Below are 17,571 nucleotides of genomic sequence, written 5' to 3' on the forward strand. Positions count from 1 at the left end.
TGTTATTAATGATATCAATGTTTATTCAAATGCTAAAGGTGTGCTTTTATTCTCCATTAATCTAATAGTGTAGATAAAATGAATGCAGGACGTTAACATTGGCTGGAAATCACAATATGGTGGAAATGAGCTGCTTGATGGAGGTCTGGGCTCTCTGAGGGCTTTTCTAGTTTCTATATATTTCCTTTGTCATGGGCAAAGTGCATTAAAAAGATGTATGACTTTACTGTCAAGTGAGTTGCAGTTTTTTCCTGTTTCTAGAGGCCATGAGGCATAAGTTATGTTATTTCATTAAAACTATGCAATGTTCACGCATATTCACATAATTTTAATTATTACAGTATAAATACAATAACAATAATAATTAGAAGAATTTGAATTGTGAGTTTCTCAAACTCTCATTTAAACATATCAGTACTTGTTTATACATTTGTATATATACACACAAATTAAATATAATATGCATAAATGTAAAAAGGGCTGCAGGGTGGTGCAGTTGGTAGCACTGTTGCCTCGCCGGTTCGTGTCCCAGTGGGGGCACCAGAATCTTTCTGCGTGTTCTCCCAGTGCAGCGTGGGTTCTCTCCGGGTTCTCCATCTTCCTCCCACACAGTCCAAAAACATGTTGAGGTTAACTGGTGATTCTAAATTGTCCGTAGGTGTGAATGTGAGTGTGCTTGGTTGTCTGTCTCTAAGTGTAGCCCTGTGATAGACTGGTGACCTGTCCAGGGTGTCCCCTGCCTTCACCCTGAGTCAGCTGGGATAGACTCCAGCCCCCCGCGACCCTCGTGAGGATTAAGCGGTGTATAGATAATGAATGGATGGATAAATATAAAAACTTGTTCTGTTTAGTTCAGCCAGCCTTGGCTGCAGCTTCTCAGCAAGGAGTCTCCTACAAACAATCAGCAGTGTGGCAGGTCACAGTCAGCCATTTGCAATGTTAGTTATTGTTGCATCTTGTCATGATCACATAGCACTTGTTTAATCACCTACTATCTCTCCCATGCTCTTTCTAGTGTCTACACTAATCAATATCAGCAGCAGCCTCCTCACCAACCCCCTCAACAGAAGCTGTTCAGTGGACCCCATCAGGTCAAACATAGAACAAAGATATGAGGCGTGGACAATGATATGGTATGTTGTGATTCCATGTTACATTCTTTATTAATATGGGTTGCTACAATTCAAGCAGTTGTATTGTAAGGTGTGCTTCTGTATGGTGTTTCAAATCCGTGCTCCATGTGGCCCCTGTTAACTTTAAGCACCTGCCCCTCTAAAGGTCTCTGCACGGCCCTGTGTTATATTTATGAATGTATTGATTTGAACCTAAATTGTAGCTCTTATTCCATGCTACATGACAATAAACAAAGTCCTTAGCCATGAGTCCTCTGCACACATTAACACCGGGTCAAACTGAACATAAACTAAATAGAATAGCAGTTTTTAGAACGCATTCAGACAACAGTAACAGAGAAAAACATGTAAGAGGAGCTGCAAAAACAAACAAAAAAAAATTAATGTCCATCATACATTCATAAATAATAAAAGTCATTATTTTTAATTGTATGAAATTATTATTGGAGTTAAATTACATTGCATTATAAATATTTTAATTTCACAAAAGCATTTTCCTGAACCACACGTTCAGTTTAATCTGCTAAACTCCAAGGAAGTTTTTTTTTTTTCCTCCTACCACTTACCTATTTACTTACTGTGGGCTCATGTATCACTCCAGTCTAAAGTCCTGCACCACTATGGAAATATCACAACAATGGCTGCAAGTGAAGAGAACTAAGACGTGAAATCTGTGTAGTATGACGCAGCTATAAGGCCATTCATCATACAATTAGAGAAAAAAGCTGAATTTCTTTGTTTAATTTACAAAAATGAACAAAAGCTGGAATCAACATGTACAGCTTTCTTCCAACTGCCCACTGGTGTCTCTACATTTTATAGCTATTTTACTTGTTACAACTTGGTTTAGAATACCCTGTACATTCACTCTGTAAAAATGTTTCACCGTGACGATTTCTTGAACTTTCCACCGTTGTTGAGCCATGCTTTTATTTTCCTCTCAGTCTTTTGTCTTATCTCTGCCCTGCATACACACAGCCTGCAGTTCACCTATAAAGCTGCTGCAGCTCAGTCACTGATGGCTTTTCAGTTGCTCTGTGAAACACACAATATTTTTTGTTGTTTTTACATAATCTGATGCAAATGATACATTTTTTTCGTGATTTTTTAAAAATGTCACATTCAGAAAAAAGTGAATTTGATGAAATATCACAATTTTAGGCTTGCTTTTGGTGATTATCCCCAACAGAACTGCACATCACACGAGCAGCCGGTGTAAATTTGGTGATAACATGCCTGTCATGGCTTTGGAGTTCCCCTTTCAGCCAATCAAACATACACACACTGATTTACAGAACATTAAATCTACATCATCTGCCGTATAGTTATGTCGACATTAAAGGTATTCTATCCAGTTTTTGACCACTAGTAGCACTATGAAGCAATTTGTTTCTGAATGGGTCCCCATTTTATCTGTATCACACACCACACATCATACGATAGATATATCATATCCCTGCTGATGGTTTCATCCTATTTTGCACAGGGATAGCTGCCAGTAGTAACATGCAAAGAAGTTAGCATTAAGACGCAGCAGAAACATGCTAACAAGCAAACATAGATGTGATGTAATACTTTTTGGATGTTTGGATTTGTTTGGCCTACACGACACAAAAAATGCATTATGCATGATGGTGGACTATCTTTGTCATTCACTTTCAGTACTGAATAAAAATGCGTCTTTATACTGCCTGTTAAAGAATTAGTTTAAACGTATCAAGCCTTCTGTTTTGACAGTGGAAGGAAAACCAGGGTAGTGTTGATAAAGCAGCCATTGAAATGAAAATGAATTGAGTTAGAAATATATACAGTATATAGAGAGCCTCAGCGGGAGAGGAGAGAGGTGATGCTGTTGCCACGGCGACGCTGAACAGCTACTCAGGCATAAGTGTGCTGCCGTCCCTGCAGGTTCAGCTTTATGGATGGATGGGCACATGCACAGATAGACATTACACAAGTCTCCTAAGGATGTCATGTAATTGTGTTTCAGGCTTTTGACCTGTGGCTGTTTGACAACAGGACGACTGAACTGTCACTTGTACCTGTGACTCCAAAACACAGTGGAGACTGTACACTTTCATGTATAAAAGTCTCCCTTTATTGCTACAATCGGCAACTATGGGCAACAACTTTAATCGATATGTTATAATAAAAATACATGGAATGACAATGTGAAAACAATGAGACAAAGGGGTCACTTGTGATGAGCCCACAGGGATTCATCATCTGAATCTGCAGCTTCACTCTCTTCTTGTTCAGCTGTCTAGACTGCAGCTTGGCCATTTTACTTGACTCTCACTGCTCTCATTGCATTGTTTTCAGCTACAGTAGGCCGCTATTTTAACTCAGTAGCTCTAAAAACACACTGTACACCATCTGCTTAGCACTTAACAGTAGGCAGGTACAGTCAGAGATGACGTGGTGAACATAGAGCCAGACAGCTCCCTCAGGAGTAGGTTAAAATTAAGTAAATATTGGACTTACATTCACCAAATGGACACACAAGTTCCAAAAGAATGACAAGTTTGGTCCACAACTACTGGTTGCCACATTAACCAAAAAGATGACATCATGCAAAAATATAAAAAACTACAACTGCCAGTTTAGCCAACCAGTTTCAGATCATTTTTTGGCATTTACCTTCCTCATTTGGTCACATCAGTTGACTGGAAAGAAATGATCACCAGTTTTCATTTTTATGCACTTACTCTTTCACATAAAGCCACATTAAAATAGGACTGAAATAGGATTTTTGCGAGAATGCAGCCAGAAGCTCACAAACAGCAGCACAAATCCAGGCCTTCTGTAGTCTGTAGTGTGGTACAGCTTTGGGTTTCCCCAAGGAGTCACACCAGACATTGATTTGATCTCTAAAAGGAGATATGCACAGCTGCACCCAGTGTGGTCTCTACCCGTACAGAAGCCTTACATATTCATTTTTGCTATATGAGTGCATGACCCACTACATAACTGTTATCTGTCCTGATCTCCATTAGACCATCTTAGAGTTTTGCTGTAAATGGTATCAGTTTCAGTTACATGTAGGATGAAAGTGAAGGTCTACAGTCTGCCTTCAGTGTCAGCTTCCAAACAACGCATGTAAAGCATTATAGAACCATTACAGCTTTGAAAGTTGGAGTTTTGCTCTGTGATTGCTGAGTGGCTTTTCACAACATTATAAATGTCTGTCCATGTTATATCAAGTTGGCATGACATTCCAAAGCTTAGGGCTTGGTGGTCATACCGAGAGTGCTAGGTGAACGGCAGCGTAGACCTGTTGACCCCAACACACATGTGAATATGTTAACCTATTCCCAAACCTTGGAATCAAATATTTACTGAAATTCTCATTAGCTACAGAAATTAGATTAATAAAAGTTGGCTTACTGGCTTAGACCATTAAAAAAAAAAAAACTTTTTTGAAGAACATGGGAAGCTCATCGTCTATGTCAGGGCTCAGTCTGCATCTGAACCAAACCAAGTCAATCCAGACCCAACCGTCACCTGGTGTTATGGATACAGTTGACAGTGAATGCCTCTCCAGATGAATGCAGCTCTAACATGGCTCATCTCCCTATAATTGATATTATTGTGCGGGCAAAGTTAACTGGTACTAATGTTAGCGTCAGTATTACTGCTATGTTCATGCATCAACGTTAGACAAGAGAGAGAATTTGCTATCAGACCTTAAATCACAGATACAGAGCGTATCCGCTTTCTACAACTAGTGGAAATTTAAGAACACACCTGATGCATGTGTGTGTCGGTTGTGTGCTAAGAGATTATGGTGTAATCACACATCAGCGTTCAGGGGTCACATGATGCAACTGATTACAGGCAAACTGTACCATTTCCACTAGGCTTGAATGTATTTTGACAATGTTGACTGTCTTGAACTTGAATATATGTTGATTAAGCGGTGTGTACGAGGTGTGTCAGAAAAGTTTCAGGACTGGTGTCGCAAAAGATGTATTTCAAATCCAAACTACAAACTACAAGTTTTCCCCTTCCAAGTAATCCCCCTGGAGTCTAACACACTTTCCCAGCCTTCTCTGCCACACCGCCATGCACTCCTGGAAAGATTCTTCCAGGATCTTCCTCAGCTCCGTCGTCACAGCCATCTTGGTGAAGCAGCCACGACTTGTCTTGCCACAACTCTCGCTTCTTCTCACGCACTGAATGAAGCAAATGCTACAGGAGCTCTTTGTAGACGTGCTGGTTGATGGTCTGAAGGGGAAAACTTGTAGTTTGTAGTTTGGGTTTGAAATATATCTTTTGTGACACCAGTCCTGGAACTTCTCTGACACACCTCGTAGATAAGCTGATTCAATGTTATTTTATCATTTTTAATTGTTAAGGACCTATAGCCTTAAATGAAAATCACATGTGGACCCTTGAGTAATAACAAGTTGGAGAAACACTGGTATGTGCTTGGAAGTTAATGTATGTTCAGCATCATGACATTTACAACTACTAGATAGCTAAAAGACTTTTTTTGTTTGCTCTTAGCCCAAGGTGTAACTAGTAAAAATGTATTAAACCTAATGTAGCTTGTAGAATGTTCAGCCTATGTCTATTACCACCGATATCTTTTCTTCCTCCTTCTCTTTTAAGATCGTGGCAGTTGGCCAGCAGGTAAATGGTACAGTACTTGCACCATCTGGTGAGGAGCACAGTCAGGCTGGTCTGACAAAGATGGCCGAGGCTCCATTTGGTCTCAGCTGGATAAATCTCCATCATGACCATCACACTCCCCCTTTCTCTCATTTTCAGACTAACCAATGACAAATCAAGTCACTGAGTTCTATCTGTGTGTCGGAGTGCTGCCTTCTGACATGCTTGGGTTGAGACAACCTGAATTACTTGCTTGAAGTTGGGACATGATTGTCCTCATGCTTGAAAGAAACACTAATTGCTGTTGTGCTGATTTGTTTCAAGGTTACACACCCTGTAGGTTTAACCGTCCAGTGTGTCCTCCCTCCATCTTCACCAGCGTCAGAGAGGACAGTGATTATTTGTGTGACAACAAGAGGTCATTGTCAACTCAAGATCATTTTGGCGCTCGAGGAAACAGCAAAATGTTTTTCCACTGAAGACAGCCTCCAGTAAGAAATGACAGCAACTGTGTCCTTCTGTTTCCAACAGATGCACAAGTATAACACAGTACTTTGATTAAGGGTCATAAATACTACCAGATAATCAAGAAGAACTTTGCTTTCTGTGCTGTTAACACTGAAACCTTTTGTCAAATCAGAGATAGTTGCAGCTAAAGTTATCTACATGGACATAAACACCACAGATAAGGTGAAAAGTTAACTATGATTAAGGTAAACAGAGCCTTTAATATTGTTGCTATGTAGATGTACGCTGTCCATTGCTATCTGGCATATGGTTCAGGGAGATTTTTACAACCTTTCTTACCTGGAAAGTCTTGTGGTTTTGTGAGGTAAAAATGAATACAACCTTGATGTGCATAGAAGGTTGAACCTGAGACATTTACATGAGAATATGAGAAAAGGGTCTGATCTTTCCTTTCCTCTGTCCGCCTGGATTGAACTAATTACCTGCACTGACAATTTTGCAGAATTTTGACTTAATTCAAAGCCTCTTATTTAGGAAGAGTACTTCACAAATTTAGTATTGCAGTTCCATGAAGTTGGGGGAATCACAAGGTTCACCAGAGAAGGGTCAAATTCAGTATATCCTAGTCCCCAGTTGGGTCAAATCATGGGATTCTAAACTTCCCATGACTCAGCCGTCTCTTTTGTAAGCCCCTTCGTGCCTTGTAAATTACTCAAACTCTACACCCCTTGTTTATGATGCAAGCTTTCTGTTAACATTTGCAGGGTCTGAGCCCGAACTTGTCAAGTACCCCTTTAAAACACTGAGTCACTGATTTCCCTCTGCCAAAGACATCAGTGTTGTGTCCAGCTGTCTGACTGCAGAGCTTTGGGTTGAGGAAATACTGCATATGTTTTTGGTGATGGTCCATATTTGGGAAGGTTTGGGATTTCCACAGTCAGATGACAATTAGCTCATAGTATGCAATAAAAACTTGAGGAGACACACACGTCCAATTTGAATCTCCAGTGTGAGCCATCAGCGTGGCTGCAAAAACAAGGTGAGAACGAACAAGTTCTTCAAAGGTTTAGCTCCTGTAGGTTTTATGTTTATTTTGTAGACACTTAATATTTCTATACCTGGGAATTTTCCAGTACAACTACTGATCCAACTGAGCAGCTCCACTGGGGATGTTTAAGGATATGAGCTTGTGTGAGTTCACGTTTCACAAGAGATCAAAGTTTATTTGACATTGACTAGAATTAACTAGTTCATGTTCATTTCATTTTTTAATTTTTTTTTAAACTGCTCTGAAGAATTTATTTTATTTTTCCCAGTAGAACCTCTTCTTAACTATCCTTTCCCAGCCCATTGTTAACTCAAGAAATGGATCAGTTCTTTCTGCATCATGAAAGCTCCTCGCCCAGCTCCCAACCATAGGTAGGGAGACCTGCGATTAGTTCTGCCTTTTTAGCCAATTGTCTTAAATGTTGCCTGGCTGGTGGCTGGTAATTTGCCTTTAATGTCTGTATCACTTCTGCAGTGATGACGGAGAGGCAGAAAATCACCATCACAACACGGCGTGAACCTTTATTTCCTTTTCTGGGGCAGCGAAAATGAAAATTGTTACTCTGGAACTTCATCCTATCTAATCGACCTCACAGTGGCTGCAACTACTAACACATGCTGCTAACGTTGCTTCTCACACACATGCAACAGGGAGATAGTTGCTCACTTCTCACAACAACACCCACATCACACCCAAGTTACCCACAAAGACACATTGGCAAAGGGAGAAAAGAAAACTTCCTAAAGGCAAAAGCTCAGCTGGTGATGAAGGCTTTGGTGTGGGTCACCTGTTCTGATGTTCTTCAGACACAACTGGGTACAGTCAGTTTGCTGTTCTCTGAGAACATTTTCTGAACACTCTGTTTCTAGTGTGTTAAAGCACAACACTACAAACAGTGTTTAGTCCAGATCAGGGGACCAACAGTCTGACTGTAGTGAGGAACAAATCTTAATACAGCTTGTTTTGGGATTTGGAGGAGTTTTATGGGAAATGCCAGCATGATTGGATGGAATATTTTGACCCTTGTGGATATGTGAGAATCCAGGAAAAAGCTGGAGCATGTGTGTGTGTGTGTGTGTATGAGAGCGCACGTGTTTGGCTGTATCTGTGAGGACCAGCTGGACATTTTGACCAGCCTTCCTCACTTTCTCACACACCCTCAAAGAGCAGCGCATGTCCTCACAAAGATATAAACATGCTGGTTTGCCTGCGTGAGCTTGGGACACGTGAGTTTCCCCTATTGTGGAAATAAGCCTCTAGTAGCAGAATGTCAGTTTCCAACTTTGTAGAGCCACACACACACACGTGCACACACACACACATTGCAAGCTCTGAGGGGTCCCTGAAGAGCTGGCAGCAACATATTTCCTCTTTCCTTATTCCTCCTCCTCCTTCTTATCTTCCTCCTTCATTCTCCAAAATGTTCCACTGTGGAGACACACACTGTGGAAACTCAGCTGACTGTCAGAAAGAGAAAACAAGAGCAGGTCCACATATTGTACAGTTTACACAATATAATAATGGCAGTTATTCTGTGGCTACCTTGACTGAAGTACCATTTCCTCAAACATTGTTTTCATGCAGGTGCAGAATACCCCTATAAAAATATTTTAGGGCCAAATATTGACAGCATCTTTGAAGCTGAAGACATAAAACAGTCAAGACACTGTCCATTGCACTTAAAACTGAGCTCCGTGTGCTGAGGCTGAGTCCTTCCAGCGGCGGCTCAGGTTTGATTCCAGTCTGGGCTCTTTGCTGCATGCCGTGCCCTCAAGCCCTCTTTTCCTTTCTTGCCTCTCTTCAGCATTACCTATCCAATTAAGGCAAAAAAGGCCCCAAAAAAATAATCTCACGAAAAAAAATTAAACCCACGCCTCATTTTGCAGCTGCATCATTATGTCCAATCATTTCTTTAACCGTATAATTGGTTATCATATAATTAATCTTGTCTCCAAAGAGGGCCCTTCTGCAGAATATAAAACACATTTTCTCACTTAGCCCCCACGGTCCATAATTCTGCAGATACTTTCAGTTTTACATGCTTTCATTTTGAGATATCAGCCCTTATTTGGCATAATAAAATAAATGCACACAAAATCGGCATCTCGGACGGGTCCGGTAATTTGCTTGATAAAGCAAAACTGGTAGGTGAGAAAAATATGAATGCTTTTCACAATCTTTGTTTTAATAGCAGTTATCTAAAATGCAGTTAAAGGAGCTACAACACAGCAACTAGATAGGGGAGACAAATTAAAAATAGTTTATTAACTGAGAATATTTGATATTTCACAAACGTTATCAACTGAATTAGAATGAGAAGCTTTATTGTCAATATGATGCAGCATAAAACAGCAATGCAAGTATTGGAAGTATTATGAGTAAAATGTGCAAAATTAGGAGTCTGTAAGGACCTTTGAAAAAGTTTATAGAAAGACATTTGGTCAATAAAAAGACATTCAACTTCATCAGTGATTTTTGATCTGTTTTTAATTCAAATTTGCAAAGAAACGTATTTACAGGTGTGTGTGTTAAACACTCTGCCTGCCAGTGTGGGTGTACAGCTGACCAATAAGGGGCGCTGTTTAGCCCCAAACAGCCAGCATGGTGACAAGGTTGATGGCTGAACTGTACAGTGAGTCAGTATATGTGTCATACTCTCTCTCTCTTTCTCTATCTGTTACTTCTGAACTCTCACACACTTCGTCTGAAGATGTCCTCTTGAGGCGGTTATCTCCCGGGCGCTTTGACCTTTACCCTCGGGCCTCTTACATAACATTCGGGCCACACCTCAACACACACTGTACGTCTGTGTGGGTGTGTGTAAGCAAAGGGAGAAAGACACACTGTCGGGGATTAATGAGGCTTTGTGAAAGGAATCAAAGACTAGAAGATGGCAAGATGTGTGTGTGTGTGTGTGGGGTGCATGCATGTTGAGAAGTATGTGTCAAGCAAACACCACTTGCTAACTGTCAGTCTGTGGGAAACTAGGTGTGGTGGTGAGGGGAGCGGTCTTGTGTGTGTGTGTGTGTGTGTGTGTGTGTGTTTCTGCTGTGCGTTCTTGTATGAGTAAGCATTAGTAATCAGTCAGCTGTCACAGAAATGCTTTGTCTTGCAGAGCGTTACAGTTCGACTCCCGGACAAAAGCTCGAGGCAACTGCTCGACTGTTTGCGTGTCCATATGGGTGTGTGCGCGCGTGCTCATGTGTGTGTGTGTGTGCGTTCACCTCTGTGATGTAATGGATTAATCAGAACTTCCCGTAACTACTCAGCAGGTTCTTCGTTCATGGTTGTTTTTCTTCAAACTGTACAGTGAATGCAAACCGTGAATAGAAAGGATTAGGAGTTTCAGTCTGGGACTTGAACCAGTACATTAAAGCCTGACACATGACTCACTTCCTGGGATTGTGGCCACACTCGCTACTTTAGCCAATACCCAATCTGATGAGAGGATTGCCACCAAAATCATCTCTTTGTCACACGGAGCTCTGTGCATGCTAATGCTCAGTAGCTGTGGAGAATTAGTATTAAATTTGAGTCATCTGTGTAATGATCTCATAAAGCTCCACTCAGTATTTCTTACATTAGCTTTAATCAAATGAGCCAAATGCCTGTGTGGATTTACAAGCCCGCAGAGAATTTTCACCAACTCTGCATCTCTGCTTGTTTCTAATTCACTTCAGGTTTATTCATATAGCTCCAAATCACAACATACGTCATCTGAGTGCACTTTGTATTGTAAAGCCGAGTCTTGCAAGATTGTAGAGACAAACCCAACAGTTTCCTACTGGGGTGGGAAAACTCCTGTTAAGGAGGAAGAAACCTCTGGAACCAGGTTCAGGGAGGACGGCCGTCTATCTTTGCTGGTTGTAGTAAGGGGAGACGAGAAAAGAGAGTGAGGAAAGATGAGAGGAGCAACAAACAGCAAATAATGTAACAACAAACACCGAGCAGGTCTGTGAGCCAGTAGCTGCAGACCAGAAACTTTCAGCTTCAGAGCCACAGATTTCTTCAGGAAGGTACAAGAAGAGAGACACAAAGCAAACGGTATGCAATGGTGGGATAAATGCATGCATGACTTACGGAGAGGAGAGAGTACAGGAGAGTTGTTCAGGACATCATGTGAGGTCCCCCGGCAGTCTGGGCCTCCAGCAGCAGAACTGAGGGATAATTCAGAGTCACCAGAGATGCTGTCTGCCCCCCTGAACCCCGACTGCAAGCTTGTTCCACAACAGAAGAGCCTGATAACTGAAGGCTCTACTTTTGGAAACTCTGGGAACCACAAGTCAACCTGCAGTCTGAAAGTGATGTGCTCTATTGGGATTATATGGTACTTTGAGGTCTTTATTATGTGATGGCGCTTGGTCATTAAGAGCTTTGTATGGGAGGAGAAGGATTTTAAATTCTATTCTGGATTTTACAGGGAGCCATTGAAGAGAATATGGGAGACTTACAATCTCTCGCTCTAATTCTTGTCAGCACTCTCACTGCAACAATTTGCGTCAGCTGGAGGCTTTTCAGGGAGTTATTGGGACATCCTGGTAATAAGGAATTACAATAGTCAAGCTTAGAAGTAGCAAATCCATGAACCAGTTTTTCAGCATCACTCTGAAACAGGATGTTTCTAATTTTGACAACGCAGGTGTTTGGCCAGCCTAGCGACTTGTGTTATGGATGAGTTAAAGGAAGTATCCTAGTCTCACAGTAGTTTTGTCTTAAGTTTTTGTTCTATTTTTAGCTTCCTTGTGTGATGCGGCATCAGCAACTTCAAGTCTAAGGCCACAGTTCTCCGATGCAAGCTAGTGGATTCCTCCCTCTTGGTTGGCGTTCTACCAGACTGTCATGGTGAAGAGGGAGCTGAGGTGGAAGGCAAAGCTCTCCATTTAGTAGTCAGTCTACGTCTCCAACCCTCACCTATGGTCATGAGCTGTGGGTGCTGACTGAAAGAATCAGGTCACAGATATAAGCAGCCCAATTGAGCTTCCTCTGTAAGGTGGCTCAGCTCAGCCGGAGAAATAGGATGAGGAGCCGGGAAATCCGGAGGGAGCTCTTCACACTGAAAGGAGCCAGCTGAGGTGGTTTGGGCATCTGATTAGAATGTCTCTAGGGCGCCCGTCTTTGGAGGTATTCTTGGCACATCTGACTTGGAGGAGACCGGGGTAGACCCAGAACTGACTGGAGGGATTACGTATCTCATCTGGCCGAGGAATGCCTTCAGATCCTCCAGGAAGAGCTGGACAGAGGGGAGAGGGACATTTAAAATGCTCTATGTAGTGTGCCTGCACAGCAACCCAACCTAAGGGAGATGGGGATAAATGGATGGAGGATTTTTGGTCCTAGGTTGGTTTTACATCACATTTGTTAGTTTGGTTCAGTGTCAGTGCTCTCATCAACCTGATTTCCAACAATAGCAGGCAGGTTTTATTGGGAAAAAAAGGTCTGATGGTACAACTGTATGCTACCTGCTCAGCATCGAGCAGCAGGCAACGTTTAAGCCCTTCATGTATCAATACATTCAGGTTACAGAGGCAGCCTCTACAAGAGAAACTATCCAGTGTATCCAAACTATCTTAGCTATCCAAAGAGGCGTTTTAACAGTCATGGCAACATGGTATAACAAGATAGAGTTTCGTTAAAGTGAATTGTGAAAAACTCCCACCTCCTAAATCGAAATGGTGTGCTTGAAAGCAAAACAAATGATTACAGCTATGAGTCATCAGAAGACATTTGCTAGTGAAATAATTCTGAAGATCAAATCATTTTTCAGAGGTCCACTGATGACATTCAAGTGTTTTGTTGTGCAGCATTGCTGAATTAGACCCTGCAGACATTTCCTTACTTGCAAACAGTTTTGTACACAGTGCACATTGACAGACAGCGTATAGTTTCCCTGGCTTCAGACTGCATGCACCTTCCTGCTGGGCTTCATATGAAAAGCAGATGCAAATTGCCGCATCAGAGGCTGCTGCAGCTCTCTGTCGCCATGGTGCTGTGTTGCCACGGTGTCGCCATGGGGACTCCGGGGTCACTGGTGATGAGGTCACATCCCGATGAGCCTCTTATGGGAGATGGCAGACGTTAATCCACTTATCGCTAGCCAGCACAAGCGCACAGACACAGACATACACACACACACACACACACACACACACACACACAGACATAAACAGCAAAGAAAAGCACGTGTAAGGGCCAAGAGAGAAGTCTATTTCATCTATCTATCTATCTATCTATCTATCTATCTATCTATCTATCTATCTATCTATCTATCTATCTATCTATCTATCTTATGGTGAGTGTTGTAGATGCAGCAATATCAACAATAATACAAAGGCTATAGTATCAAGCTTTCGATGTGCTGATTGGAGCCTCTGTTTTCCTAACCTAGTGGCAACGGTGTAGCTGATATTGGTTAGGGCTTGGATTTTAAACCATGAGACTGCATTCAAAGTTAAAAGAATTTTGAAATGAAACAATTTGAGATTGCCTGGCTGGTTTCAGATCCTTGAATCAGGTTTGGTGTTGTGCTTTCTGGTGGCTAAATGAAGAAACAACCAAGCCAATCAATCAGACCTTTAAAAGCAGTGTTAAAAGTGAGAGTAATTTTCAAGCTAGTTGATAAGTTACCTCGCTACGTCAACAAAAAAATAGGTTAAAAAAATCAGGAGGAGCAACTAAAATGGTGACAAATGTCAGGTCTTAAAGAAAAATGTGGATTTTGTTTTTTTTTTAACTCCAGTCTTACTTTCACAACTGTATTCTTTGTGACAAAGTGTTACGCAAACTTTGCATGAGTCACCTTCGCAGTAGAACTTTTACAAGCGTGGATTCCGGAAAAACAGTGCACATGGGTTTAGGCGGCAAAAACATTTGTAGGTTTCCAAATAAATCTTCTTTTTTTTATCATAAATATTCATTTCAGTTCAATATTATTTATGCAACATCAATTCACAGCATGTGACACTTCACATAGCAACGTCAAAACTGTATAATATTATAGTTTATATTACAGAAAAAAACGGTGTAATGACAAAATGAAAAACCTCACTTTTAACAGAAGGAAACCTCCAACAGCACCAGGATCAGGGAGGGCAGCTGTCTGCCTTGACCTGGGTAGGGTGGAGGGAGAGTGGAGATAGAAAAGACACTTTCCATTTAAACTAGTATCTCTGCGTGTGACTGGCAGTAAACAGAAACTAACCGCCTGGATTACATAGAAATGGAGTGTTTTGCAATGATGTACTCACTTGCAGTTTCTGTGCTGGTTGAAGCAGAAGTCAGCAAAAGACTCATAGCTACTGAAACAAAAGTTTTTGATTTGCCCGTGTTGGCTTTTCTTCAGCATGACTTTGGCAGTTCTTGGCTATAAATTATACAAAGTATCTGACGACTTGCCAGCGTTCAGCTGGTCTCTTCACTGACTCTGCTCCTCACTGTGATGCGACTGCAGCTCAGACTGCTGATCATGTGTAGCCGGCCAAAGTGTTTTTAAAGAGCTGGAATTACAGGGAGGCTGCCAGCTTAACTGGCATCAAAACTGTTAGCGGAAGGTGGGATTCACACTCTGCATATTCACACCGCTCCTGAAAAACACTGCATGCTGGAACATTGGAAAACACATCAGGAAGACATCACTTGCTTCTCCTGGTGGCTCCATAAGTTCAGGTGAAGACAGTGAAATCTTACCCATGATGACTGCTGAGTGTCATCCCTGAATCTCAGTCTACCTCTCTGTACTGTGAACCTCCATATTTAAAGGATAAATGCCACAAATAAAACTCTTTGAGATGAAACTGGACGATTTTATAAACTGTGACATGAGTGAAACCTCAACAACAAGGAGTCGCTGTGTTTCTCGTTGCTCCATCGGTGGCTTTGTCCCTGCCAAGCCACATCTTCTCCTCCTTGTCACTTGCTCTCTCTCTGGGTAGCTTCTCTGAATAGACGGATGCCATCGAGACAATTACCAAACCATTATGTGTCATTATCTGTTCCCAGGTAGAGTGGGAGCTATTTGAAGAAGTCCGACATCTGAGGTCTGCACAAAAGCCTGGACAGTTTGTTATCACGGTGGACGGTTACGTCAGTTTGCATCTTGTAAATGTCAGAGGAAGCAAACCTGGGATGCTTCAGGTACGGGGTGCTCTGCATGCACCCATTTATAAAAGCTGCCACCTGTTGCTGAAAGGTGTTTACACAACCTGATGTAGTTCAAGAGCACAAAAGGGTTGCAAAATCTGAGCCTGTACAAAGGGGAAAAAAAAGGATTTGACGAAGGCTGCTTTAATTTATTAGCAGGCGGGCTGCCTAAATGAGCTCTTCTGTATTTCCAAATGTGTTTTACAGATGAAAGGAGCTGGAGTAGGCATATTGTTCAAATCCTGAGGATCCACCTGAAAATCTGGCACAACCAACCGAATGGATGCGATCACTATCCATTTATGCACAGACTTTCTCGGTCTTCAAGTGTTGTGAAAATTACGTGAGTATGCGCATCGACAGAACAGGCACTCGTCTTTTTTGTTCATTTTCAAACGAAATACCTTGTTGTAAAAAATATCCTGCACCAGCAGAGTAAACTGAACAAAAACTGGAGTGACTAAAACTTCTTTTATATGAGATATAATGTGAGGTCTTGAGAATATGCACCAGTAAACTTCTAAATCAGCTGACATGCTAAAGGGCTTAAAAACAGTTGCACATTTTCAGCAGTATGCTTGTTTACATTCTTGAGATGAGAAGATTGATCTGTGTGTTACATACTGTAGGAAGCTACAGCCAGGACAGTCAGCTTAGCATAAAGAGGGGAACATGTTACCTGGTTCTGTCTGACAGTTAAAAAAACGCTACCAACCAAGACCTCTGGTGCTCACAAACTGACATGTTGGGTGTGTTCCAATAGCAATGATACCATACTGTATAAATAAAAGATTCTGTATGTCGTAATACATAGCAGATCAAATGCAGAAGGCTAAGATGCCATGCTACATCTAGTTTCATTTTGCAGTATACAAGCCAGCATGCTTTTCCGGCCATTCTGACCCACAATCCTGGAAGATACGTCACATACGCCACAGTTTCTCACTCGAGTTTCAAGCCTTAGCCGCCAAATTAGCACAGGGAAGTGTCCTGCATTCCAAATTGCATACTTTCCCCTTTTCTTTTCAGCTGAAGCTGCCCTTACAAAGTACAATCTGTTGCATGCAGTAAGAATTACAACCGGGACCTGCTTTGTCATAATATTGCACCTTAAGTTTTAACAGGGCTGCAAGGTGGGCACAGTTGGTAGCACTGTTGCTTCGCAGCAAGAAGCTTGCCGGTTTGCGTCCCGGTGGGGGCACTGGAATCTTTCTGCGTGGAGTTTGCATGTTCTCCCCGTGCAGCGTGGGTTCTCTCCAGGTTCTCCGGCTTCCTCCCACACAGTCCAGAAACATGTTGAGGTTAATTGGTGATTCTAAATTGTGAATGTGAGTGTGCTTGGTTGTCTGTCTCTAAGTGTAGCCCTGCGATGGACTGGCGACCTGTCCAGGGTGTCCCCTGCCTTCGCCCTAAGTCGGCTGGGTTAGGCTCCAGCCCCCCATGACCCCAGTGAGGATTAAGCGGTGTATAGATAATGGATGGATGGAAGTTTTAACTGTCTTGCTCATATACCCATTGTAGTTTGCAGTGTGAAATCAACTGTCTGCACGCGCTCAGCAGCTTATGTCTGTCACTTAAACAAGACACGGTGACACATACGATGTATCTTCCACTACACAGAGAAGGATTGTGGGTCAGAACGGCCAGAAAAGCATGCTGGCTTGCATACTACAAAATGTGAACAGATGTAGTGGGACATCCTGTTATTTTTGGCATAAAGGATTTGCTGTACTGTGAATTGGGACGTATTAAATCTTTTCCTGGTTTACTGTATGGTATGGCGGTATGGCTGTTGGAATGTGTGCAGACTGCAACAGCTACATGAGCAAGACGGTCAAAGCTTAATATTATGATGAAGCAGTCTGACCCAGTTGTATGCATGCTCCAGGCAGCAGTGTGTACTTTCTAAGGGCAACCGTTGTATGCTGTGAAAGAAAAAAACTATGTGATTTGGAATGCAGGGATTGTATCTTGCTTGTTTAACTGAAGCATAAAAACCCCAAATTGTGGCTTTACAAGGGATTACATGCTGATCAATTTCTCAGAGGCCAGCAGCCAAGTGCACTGATTTCCTCTGTCACCGTGAGGTTGCCTTCATTACTAAGTTTTGATCTCGTGATTTGCATATTCCTCAATTAGTCTGTTTAATCAAATCAACAGCCAGCATACAGT

Source organism: Stegastes partitus, unplaced genomic scaffold, assembly GCF_000690725.1.
Source record: "Stegastes partitus isolate 25-593 unplaced genomic scaffold, Stegastes_partitus-1.0.2 Scaffold1922, whole genome shotgun sequence".
NCBI lineage: Eukaryota > Metazoa > Chordata > Actinopteri > Pomacentridae > Stegastes > Stegastes partitus.